The following is an 11620-nucleotide window of genomic DNA, read 5'->3' on the forward strand; positions in this document are numbered from 1 at the left end:
AGAAGCTTGAGTTCTCTTGACATTGGCTGTTGCCCGAATCTGCCCTGGGAGACACAGCCTGGAGACCCTTCGGGTACATCCCCCTGCGCGTCCCCAGGAGGGTGGGTGGGGAGCAGAGGGGCGCCAACCCGGCCGGCTTCCGTCTCCAAACCACGCATTGCTGCACACACCTGGCAACGTCAGAGGAGGCAGAGCTTGAGGCAGCAGCCGGTGTCCTCTCCAGCTCCTAATTGAAATGCAACACGTTGAAGATCGACCACGGTGGGAATAATTACAGAGAACACGGCAAACCCCAGTCCTCATGCACCGACGGTCCACACACATCAGGAGAGGGCCTCACACGGAAACTCGGGATCCCATTGCGAGTAGCAAACACAGGCTAGGAAGGGGAGGTCCGGCTGTCCCCATTCGGGCTCTGCTCTGACACATACCGGTGGTCCACATGTTTGTCTTCAGCCCTTCCTTCTGGTTCCAGATCTCTCTCCAAACTGGCACTCTTGGTGGATATCAGTTACTTGGCCCAGGTGTCTGATTCTGTTTGTCTATATGGGTCTGGGATTAACTTTTTAAAAAAAAGTGTTATTTATTTATTTATTTATTTATTTTAGAGAGTGAGCGAGCAACTGAGCAAGTGTGCAAGCAGGGGGAGGGGCAGAGGGAGAGGGAAAAGCCGAGAATCCCAAGTAGACTCCATGGGGAGCGTGGAGCCCGCCCCGGGGCTCCTTCTTATGAACCAAAGATCATGACCTGAGACGAAACTGAGAGTTGGATACTCAACGTACTGAGCCGCCCAGGTGCCCCCAACTTTTTTTTTTTAATGATTTATTTATTTGACAGACAGAGATCACAAGTAGGCAGAGAGGCAGGCAGGGAGAGAGAGAGAGGAGGAAGCAGGCTTCCTGCTGAGCAGAGAGCCCGATATGGGGCTCGATCCCAGGACCCTGAGATTATGACCTGAGCTGAAGGCAGAGACTTAACCCACTAAGCCACCCAGGTGCCCCCCAACTGTTAAAAAAAAATCACCTTCCAGACCTCTTTCCTTCTTTGGTTAACACATCTCTGGACCTTACTTACTTTGGGCCGACCCCTCCAATGCATCCCAGTAGGACTGAACCCTGGTGAGATTACTCCAGAACTATATGCAGCGTCTACACCTCCCAGTACGGACGAAGAAACAAAGTGAGTTACGGTGTGCATTATGTCAGCCTGCTACCTCACAGAAAACCTCCCTAACTTCCCCTAAGAAATTTCCTGGCTTCTCTAAGAAGATTAAAGTTCCTTCAAAGCAAATGTTAAGCTAGTTCAATATTTTGTACCCCTGGACAGCTCCTTCCAAAAAATGAATCGTCATCTCCAAGCTACTTGTCAAAACCTCATCCCCTCTCCACACAGCTTTCTAAATTAATACGGATTTGAGTAAATTCTAGACAGGATTTTGGATGATAATTTCATAATCATATCATCATTTGTTGTTGGAACTGTCTTTTCTTGATTATTTTGTAGTGAATCAACTCTCAACCTAGAAGCTAAAAACATAATTTTATATTAAACGGAGATGGATTGGCATTTGATGCAGGTCCCATTGTCAAGCCGTGGGCAGCAATGCACTATAAGCGAGAGGCTCGGTCTTCCCAAACTGAAACTCTGCCCACTAAACCGTAAGTGTCCCACCTCCAGCTGCTGGCAACCACCATTCTACTTTCTGGCTCGAATTTGACTGCTCTGGTCACCCCTCATAGGAGAAAAAACACCGGGGCGCCTGGGTAGCTCCAATGGCTAAGTGTCTGCCTTGGGCTCGAGTCATGATCCTGGGGTCCTGGGATCGAGCCCCCACATCGGGCTTCTAGCTCAGCGGGGAGTCTGCTTCTTCCTCTCTTCCTGCCTCTCCCCCTGCTTGTTTTGTTTTGTTTTGTTTTCTCTCTCTCAAATGAATAGATAAACTCTTCTAAAAAGAGAGAGAGAAAATACACCATATTTGTCTTTGTGGGACTGGCTTACTTCACCAAGCATAACATCCTCAAGGTTCATCCATGTTGTAGGTGTCCAAGTTTCCTTCCTTTTCAAGGCTGAGTACTATTCCGTGGTCTGGATATGGCCCATTTTGTTTATCCGTTTGTCCGTCAGTGCCCACTTGGCTTGCTTCCATGTTTCAGCCCCGATGGGTGATGCTGCCAGGAACGCCCCCACTTTCCATCCTTCTGGGTGTATGTAGCCCAAAGAGGAGTTGCTGGACCCTATGGTAATTCCACGCTTCATTTTTGGGGCTATTTTTAGCTTATTATGAAAGCAGAACAGACTATTAGAAAACGAACAGAGGTGTGTCGTTTGCTGAGTTTTCCCGAGCTGGGCCCTGGGTCACAGGAAGAGGACGAGCACCCCGCAGGCACCACCCGTCCCGCTCTCCCGGCCTCTCCCCCACATCACACTCATCGCCCCTCGCCCAGCTTTCAGCAACACAGATTCATTTCATTATCAAAATTATTTAAACTGTTTAAAACGGGGAAGGGAAAGCCGATCTTCTCAGGGCTGTCGAGATGATTCAGTGAGGCTCTCAGAGTGATGCCTGCGTCGTCGTCCGGGGCGCTGCGAACCAGGCAGATACAATCCCTCCCGGGCTGTCATTTCTCAGTGCGGGTGGAAAGCAAGCTCGGTGCTTGGCTCATGTGATAGCCAGCAATGGTTTGCTCTCCTCCCCCGTGCCCCCAAAGTCAGTCATATCCTATATGCAGCCTCATCTCTGTCTTCAAACGGGGTCCCATCTGGCAGGTAGTCAAGATGTCACCAGGGTCCTGTGAGCCCAGAGCCGTCTGGGCAAACCTCTCATCTGATAAACGTCCAAGTCATATGCGAGCCTCACGATGGGCTTTTTTCCTTACCCTTCCCTTTGTCCTTCGTGGCTTTCCCCATCATCAACACCCTCCTACACTCTCTTTTCTTCTTCTCCCCCCGCAGCCCCAAACTGCTCTCCAGGTCGTGGGGGAACCTGTTATCACCTGTGGGTTCGTGCGGATTTAAGTCTGGGGGCGCCCCTCCCAGGGATAAAGGTTTTTAAGCTCAGGGACTGATGATTTAAAGCTGCCCCACGTCCCGCCACCGCTGTGGATGGAAAAGTGCATCTGCCAAGTAAATGCACCTTCAAGACGGTCCCTTGGCCTCTTTTCCCGACAAATTGTTATCCTGTTGTCCCTCCTACGTAGAAATTCTGGTGCTCCGACAGGTTAATCCTTACCTGTACTAGTTGTGTAGGAAATTACCTGGAATGTGATGGTAGCCTCCAAGAGTGTCTCTGAGGCAAGCTGCCCTGGGGGCCAGGAGACAGACTCATGGTCTGAAAGGTCACCAGCCACGGGACAGGGTGTAAGGGGATATATGGATGACACCGCTTGAATCCTGGGTCATGCAAAGTTCCTTTGCGCTCCTGCGCCTGTCTTTCTCTCTCTCTCCATCTCTCTCTCCACCCACCCACCCTTGGTCTGCATCAGCCTCCTGGAAGCATCGATGTGAGGACCAGGGTTGCCACTAGAGCAAGCGGCCCGACAGAGAGCAGGTGCAAGGAACCCACACGCCACCTGCTGGATCAGAGACACAGGGGCGTGCGCACCCGGCCACAGCGGAAGCTGCCAGTTCGCCTGCTGAACAGCCCTGCACTTTGTCTCCGCCAAATACGGGGCCACGGTGGGACAATACTGGGCGTCCCTGGTGTGTGGTCAACATGAACTGGTCACAGCTGGTCACAGCTGGCAGCTTAGAGCAAGCATGGTAACTTGATTTTTCTGTCTTTCTATCTATGATGAATAATGTTTGTTCTATTAAATATTCTTTTTTTAAAGATTTTATTTATTTATTTGACAGACAGAGATCACAAGCAGGCAGAGAGGCAGGCAGAGAGAGAGGAAGGGAAGCAGACTCCCTGCTGAGCAGAGAGTCCGATGTGGGGCTCGATCCCAGGACCCTGGGATCATGACCTGAGCTGAACGCAGAGGCTTTAACCCACTGAGCCACACAAGCACCCCTATTATATATTCTTTTTATTCTATTTATCTTCAGCCTAGCTTTCAGATTGCCAGCTTACTAGCTATATTCAATATATCCCAGTCATTTTGTTCATATTTTGCAAGTGACTTTCTTATGTAGTAGCCATACCTAGCACATGAGAGTTTTGTGCATCTGGCCTATTTGTCTTGTCTTCTATAGCAGAAGGGACTATGACCAAATAATATAGCAAACACACATTATGACACTTGACAGACAGCTTTGGTCTCTATCAAAGGCATTCCCAGCATTCACAATCACATACCAAAGGTTTGGAGAGAACAAAGCACCTTCCTACTGTCCTGAAATCATCACCCCAGGCAGGGGCCATGACTCCCACGGAAGAGTCACGGAACACTATCCAATGTGCAAGGAAGGATAAGCACATCTGTAACTGGGTTTCCATAGTCCTGTCTTAGGTTTGACGTTTATTGAAATTGGGAATATACATACACAGGGAGGTCTACTCTCACAATGCTACATTCTTCCAAAAAGTGCTACTATCCCAATACCTCAAGCATGATTGTACTTCTGTGTCCTTGATTAATGACAGGAAAAGAGACATCAGTCTTCCGTGAATGAAAAAATGCTCCTGGCCATGTTCTGGCTCCTCTGATCCCCCCTTTTCTATTTCCACTGACATGTGAATTTCTTCCTGCTGTGTGAGTCCATTAAAGCGGGAACACGAATTTATTTGAGAAGATTCATACTGATGTTACTCTCTTTAAGTAAAAGAAAAAAAATCGGCTAGAGAGCTCTGTTGTTACCCCAAAATAAAGCACTAAGCCTCCCAAAGAGATGTACCGTTGATCCGTGCAGTTGCCCTGTTCGGCCACGAGGTGGCAGCACGCACCAGTGAGCCACCACGGCGGTCGCTCAGTCCGGCTCCTCTGCAAGCTTGGGTTGGCTGCGGAAAGGTAGGATGGCGGGTGGGGACCCTGAGAAGGGACACCGACAGAATGATGACGCAGAGGAAGTGAATGAAGGCTGAGAACAGGGAGGCAGTGTAAAGAGTAGAGGTTAATGATGCAGACTTGGGGATCACATAGCTTACTTTCCAACCAGGGTTCTGCCACTTCCCTAGCCCTGAGGCCGTAGGCACTTTAGTTTTCTTTATTGAGAAAATAAGAGGACCTGCAGGTGGGGCATCTGGCTGGTTCAGCGGGTGGAGCGCGCCACGCTTGATCTTGGGGTTGTGAGTTTAAGCCGCACATTGCGGGTGGAGATTGCTATTAAAAAGAAGGGAACACCAAGGAGGCTTTGCATACATAAAAAAGTTTTTTTTAAAAGGTCGTTTAATTTTTTAAAAATTTGAATATGGTTGACACACGATGTTACATTAGTTTCACGTGTATACAACATTGTTATTCATCTTCTCTATGTGAAATCAGAGAGGGAGACAAAGCACGAGAGACTCTTCACTCTAGGGAAAAAATGGGGTTGCTGGAGGGCAGGGGGGTGGGGGATGGGGTAACTGGGTGACAGGCATTAAGGAGGGCACGTGATGTAATGAGCACTGGGTGTTCTATGCAACTGATGAATCACTAAACTCTACCCCTGAAACTAATAATACACTATATGTTAATTAAATAAAATTTTTTAAAAAATCCTCTTCTCTATATCTTATGCTGTGCTCGCCAAAGTGTAGCTACCATCTGTCACCATACAGCACTTACAATGTCATTGATGATGTTCCCTATGCTGTACCTTTTGTTCCCATAACTTAGCCATTCCACAACTGGAAGCCTGTATCTCCCACTCGCCTTCACCCACTGTGTCCATTCCGCAACCCATCCCCCTCTAGCCACCATCAGTTGTTCTCTGTGCTTCTAGGTCCGATTCTGCTCCACACAAAGGACCGGTCACTCAGTTATCTCTAATACTTCTCATTTTGTAGAAAGGGAAACTGAAGGCATAATCTCTTGAACGGTTGAACTGACTTGTCCACAGCTAGTTCATAAAGCCCTTGAAACGTTCCACTCTTCTCTGTTCTGTCTGTACCTGTCAGCCACGCTGCCGGAGCCGCAGTGCCCAGACAAGAGCTCATTCCCCAGCAAGCACCCAGGATTGCGAACACTGGATTTTGCTCTCCTGTCCCCAGCCAAAATTCCACTGATTAACACACAATAAAGAGAATAGGGAGGCGCTTGACGGGCGTTGTTTCAGCTTATCAGTTTAATGATTTATTTATTTCGAAAAAGAGGAAGGAAAAGGAGAAACAAAACGAAGTTCGTGAGTGCTACTCAGCATGACTCGGCTTTTTCTTTTTTCCTTCCTTTATATATGCGGATAAAAGCAAAAAAGCAATTGGCTTTGCAGCATGGACCACTTATAGATCCCTTTCATATTTTAAAATGAATTTTTAAATATTTTTGTTTCCATTAACAACTGAACAGTATCGTAGGCCGTGCTAATGATCACAAATAGGGACCCCTAAGAAAAATTAATCCCGGCTGTCATTTGGTGGACCTGGGGTATGCCATTCGTTTCGAATGAAAGCGATGGTTTCGTTTGCATGGTTTACATTTTTTCAACAACAATTTTTTTCTTTTTGTTTTTTAAGATTTTATTTATTTATTTGAGAAAGAGAGATCACAAGTAGGCAGAGAGGCGGGGGGTGGGGGGGAGCAGGCTCCCTGCTGAGCAGAGAGCCTGATGTGGGGCTCGATCCCAGGACCTTGAGATCATGACCTGAGCTGAAGGCAGAGGCTTAACCCACTGAATCACCCAAAGGCAACAATTTTTATACGTCAAGATGCTCATTTACTCTAATGCCTGCTAGACTGCTTGACATGGTCTTGTCTGTCTGCTGAAGGCAAGAGAAAAGTGGTATCAAATTGCAGTCATTGAGGCAGGAAGAAAAGAAATCTGTTTACACTCCGTCGTCTCCCTGAGGGTACTCTGGGTTTTGTTTGAGAATTACCAGGCAGATGATGGATGAAGAGAATTCCACTCTCTAGTTTGCTTCAGGTCCTGGGGGATACCAGAACCAGAATCCCAAGACACCCACTGGGGTGGGAGTGGGCCCCCCAGATCACCTGGGAAAGCCCAGAACTACTTCCTCTCCCTTCCAATGCAGCAGACCCAGAACACCCCCCCTTAAAGTGTTGGTCCAATGAAAACTACACCCTTAACGCCCAGCTGTGTTTATGCGTCTTCGTGTGTGTTTGTGTATTTAAAATGTTTTACAGGAACTTAACTAGGAATTATTGAGTAAAGCACGACCGTGTTTAATCCTTTCTTCCTTCAAATCACAAATTCCAAATAGCGACATTTTAAGCTCTTCAAATTATGGCCAAAAACAGATCTCTTGGGATTTTCAAGATCCTCTTTCATTAATGGTGAAACAAGGCTTTTTTGAGAAGACTGTTGTGGTTCCATAGGCAGAAGATGACGGCAGCCCAGATGATGTGGTGTGAGAGAGGGAGAGGTAGAGTCAAGAAGCAGTTTGTCAGTAGAAACTTCTGGGCTTGGAAATGGGCTAGAAGAGATGGGGGAGAGAAGAAAGTCAACGAGACTCCATCACCACTCATAGTTACAAATTTATTTTCTTGTGGTAAGAGCTTTTAAGATCTACCCTCTTGGCAGCCTTCAAATACACAACACAGTACGGTTAGCCATAGTCGTCGTGCCGCACTTCATATCCCAGGGACTGATCTATCTCAGCACCGGAAGTTTGTACTTTTTGTACTTTGTAACTTCCTAACCCCCCTACTCCCCACCACACTGCCTCACTACAAAATTAGGATGAAAGATACAGATATTGGGCCACCTCGGTGGCTTAGTCAGTGAAGCGTCTGTCTTCGGCTCAGGTCATGATCCCGGGGTCCTGGGGTTGAGCTGCACGTCGGGCTCCCTGCTTGGCGGGGGGCCTGCTTCTCCCTCTGCCTGCCACTCCCCCTGCTTGTATACTCACTGTCTGTCTCCCTCTCTCTCTCCCTCTCTCATTATCTGACAAATAAATAAATAAAATCTTTTTAAAAAAAAGATACAGATAGTAACTGGATAAACAGTTATTAGCAAAGAAGGTACAACATAGTTCATGCGGCCAGTTTTGCAGCTCAATCCATTCCCCGTTCTCTGACCTTGTGGGATTACTAGGTTGCATTTCTGTCTCTGTTCCTTACTACTGGCCAGCAAGCTCCGGCTTGGACATATATGGTTTCTGGACAATGAAAGGTGAGTTGAAGCAATATGTGTTGCTTCTAAGTAGAGTAAGTTTTAAGATCCTTCCCCTGGTTCCTCTATCATTCTTTGCCATCTGCCTTGAGACCAGTATATCCCACAGAGGACTGCTTGTGGAAGGAAGAGCAGAACTCAGTGGACCTACAGCCAATATACCTCAAGCCTTGATCACCGTAAAGCCACTGAAAGTCAGGAAACTATAACACTGCACGAGCTGTCTAAGGCTTACCCATACATAGGAGTTCCAACTTACATATTCCAATTCTATGAGAATTCACTTGGACAACTTTTTTTTTTTTTTAAGATTTTATTTATTTATTTGACAGAGAGAGATCACAAGTAGGTAGAGGAGAAAGCAGGCTCCCTGCTGAACAGAGAGCCTGATGTGGGGCTCGAACCCAGGACCCCGGGATCACGACCCGAGCCGAAGGCAGAGGCCTTAACCCACTGAGCCACCCAGGTGCCCCTCACTTGGACAACTTTGCCAAGGCAACATTGCTGGCCTTTTCTTTGGGATGGCTGCACACAGGGAGCCACCAGCCCCGTCTGTGAGAGCTGCAAACTGGAGGTTTCCGCGGATACTTTTCCTATGTTCACATAAGGCAGGTAGATGTGCGTGGCGGTGTTTTCCAGCTGTCTCAGCTGGTGCACACACATCAGACTCCTTTAATATCCCCAAGCTGTCGCAACTTTCTAATATCCATCACTAGAATTAAGAGACCAATAAAAACCTGCTTCCTAACACCCAACGTATTAACAAACACAGGGTCAGTTCTGGACTAAGTAAAAGAAGGACAATATTGTGATTCATTGTGGCCACCCCTGGAGCATGGCCCTTTCTGATATAATGCTGGACACTCTGGACTGGGCCTTTTGTTTTTGTTTTTTGAGTCTGTAACATTTTATCAGCAACAAAAATAGGAGGTTTTTATCATCTGAGACAGGTAGTAATTGAAAATGCTACAGAATTATTAGAGGTTGAACAGATCAATTTAAAAATGTAATTTCTTCGGGGGCCTGGCTGGCTCAGTCAGTAGAGCATGCAACTCTTGACCCAGGGGTTGTGGGTTCAAGCCCCACGTTAGGTATAGAGATTCCTTTAAAATATTTTAAAAATAAAAATAAATAAAAATGCCATTTCTTTACTTGGAGGCAGAACAGGTGACAAGGACGATTCTCCCCTCAGAATGTTCTTGGGGCCATGGTGACCAGTGTCCCTTTCTGTTACCCCCAATTGTACTGCGTTGCCATTCCCTCTCCAGCCCATTTTTGCTGATGCATCGATGCTTTCAGACCTCAATTATACCTTTTTATCTTCAATTCTCTTGCTTTCCCCTTTGAAAAGAATCAACTTTTTTTTTTTTTTTTTTTTTTAGAGAGCAAGCGAGAGCACATGCTCACAAGGCTGGGGGGAAGGGCAGAGGCAGAGAGAGAGAATCTCAAGCAGATTCTGCGCTGAGTGTGAAACCCCATGTGGGGCTCGATCTCACGACCCTGAGATCATGACCTGAGCTGAAACCAAGAGTCAGATGTTCAACTGACTGAGCCACCCAGGCCCCCAAGAATAAACTTTTTGATTAACAGAGTCATCCATTGTTAGCACAACTGGATGAACATGGAGGAAAGGAGAAAGCCCAGAAAAATGTCAAAAGGATGACGGAAAAACCTGTGGAGGCTCACGCTACAGCTTGAGTGGATCTTGAGAACATACTCGGAGGGAAATAAGACAGATGCAAAAAAAAGACAAATGCAAAAAAAAGACAAATACTGGGGCGCCTGGGCGGCTCAGTGGGTTAAAGCCTCTGCCTTTGGCTCAGCATGATCTCAGGGTCCTGGGATGGAGCCCCACATCCGGCTCTCTGCTCAGCGGGGAGCCTGCTTCTCCCTCTCTCTCTGCCTGCCTCTCTGCCTACTTGTGATCTCTCTGTCAAATAAATAAATAAAAAATCTTAAAAAAAAAAAAAAGGACAAATACTATAGGATTCCCCCGACACGAAACACCCAGAATGGTCAAATGCATAGAGCCCTAAAGGAGAAGGGTGATCCCCAGGGGCCAGGGGCTGGGGGATGAGTTGTTCAATGGGTATGTAATTCAGTTCACAAGGGGACAGGCGCTCTGGGGATGGGTTGCACAGCGGCGTGAGTGGACCAACACCGTGGAACTGCGCACTTAGGAATGATTAAGTTGGAGGGCGCCTGGGTGACTCGGCCAGTGAAGTGACGAACTCTGCATTTCAGCTCAGGTCTTGACTTCAGGCTCGTGAATTCAAGCCCCACGCTGCACTCCACATAAAAGACATGGTTAAGATGGTAACTTTTATGGTATGTATATTTATCACCATTAAAAGCAAGGAAGGAAGGGAGGGAGGGAGGGAGGAATGAGTCTGTGGAGCCTCTCCAGGAAGCCTGGAGAGGATAGTTTATTCGTGGCGAGGAAAATACCGAACTGTAGGCCCTGTTCTGTCCACACAAATCACTTCCGCGCCCGGATGGCTCCTGGTCCTGGGTTTACCCGGTTTGCTGCCAGGAGACCCGCAAAGCTGATTCTATGCACCTGTAGACCAGCTTTAAACACGGACTGTATGTTAAATTGTTCAGAGCACCAGGCCTTTTTTTTTTTTTTTTTTTTTTTTGCAAAGACATCCTTTTCCCCTCTCTTTCACATCAGGAACGCTTGCCAAGCCATAAAACAAAGAGCAGGTAATTAAGAACTGATGTTGTTAACAAGCCGCTTCTGTTTTCACTCATAACAACAGAGCTCTCAATTTCCTTGTGGAAGGAAGGTCTTGATTTCAAGGATAATCCCAGAACACGGAAAGGATGGGATTAATTGAAGTCCCTTTGGCCTGGGCCCAAGTGAGCTCCGGCGACGTTTGACAAGGTATGGGGACATCTCTGAGATCTCAGATCAGAATCACACAGGCCAGGGCCCTGGGGAAGGAGAGCGAATGAATTGAGAACTTTGTCCTGCAGGTCACAGGGCAACCTGTCAAAACCCGGCAGGCGTCTGCCGCAGGCCGCCCCAGACCTGGGCCCGGGAGAAGACGCTGTCCCCGCACCGCTCGCTGAGGACTGCGCAGACCCGACTCCCGGATGCGCCACTGCGCATGCGTCTGTGACCGCGCCTCCCCTGGCAGAGTTGAACCGGATTCTCCCCACCTGCCCCCGCTGCCCCAGAAGAGCTGCTCTGAGGTCCAGAGAAGGCTTGCCGAGGTTCCAGAACGAGCCTCTTGAGTTTTGAGTGAACCCAGGACGGACAGGGAAGATCATGAAGAGTCTGAATGAGTCACTTCTGGACCCCAAGCTGGTCCTCCCCCTGCCCTGCCCTCCCGGGTCTCACCCCTTGTTTCCTGTCTGCCCTTGGATCTGTCCTTGGACTTTGCCCTCAGATCCTTTCAGGTTT

Source organism: Martes martes (assembly GCF_963455335.1).
Source record: "Martes martes genome assembly, chromosome: 3".
In the NCBI taxonomy this organism is placed as follows: Eukaryota; Metazoa; Chordata; class Mammalia; order Carnivora; family Mustelidae; genus Martes; species Martes martes.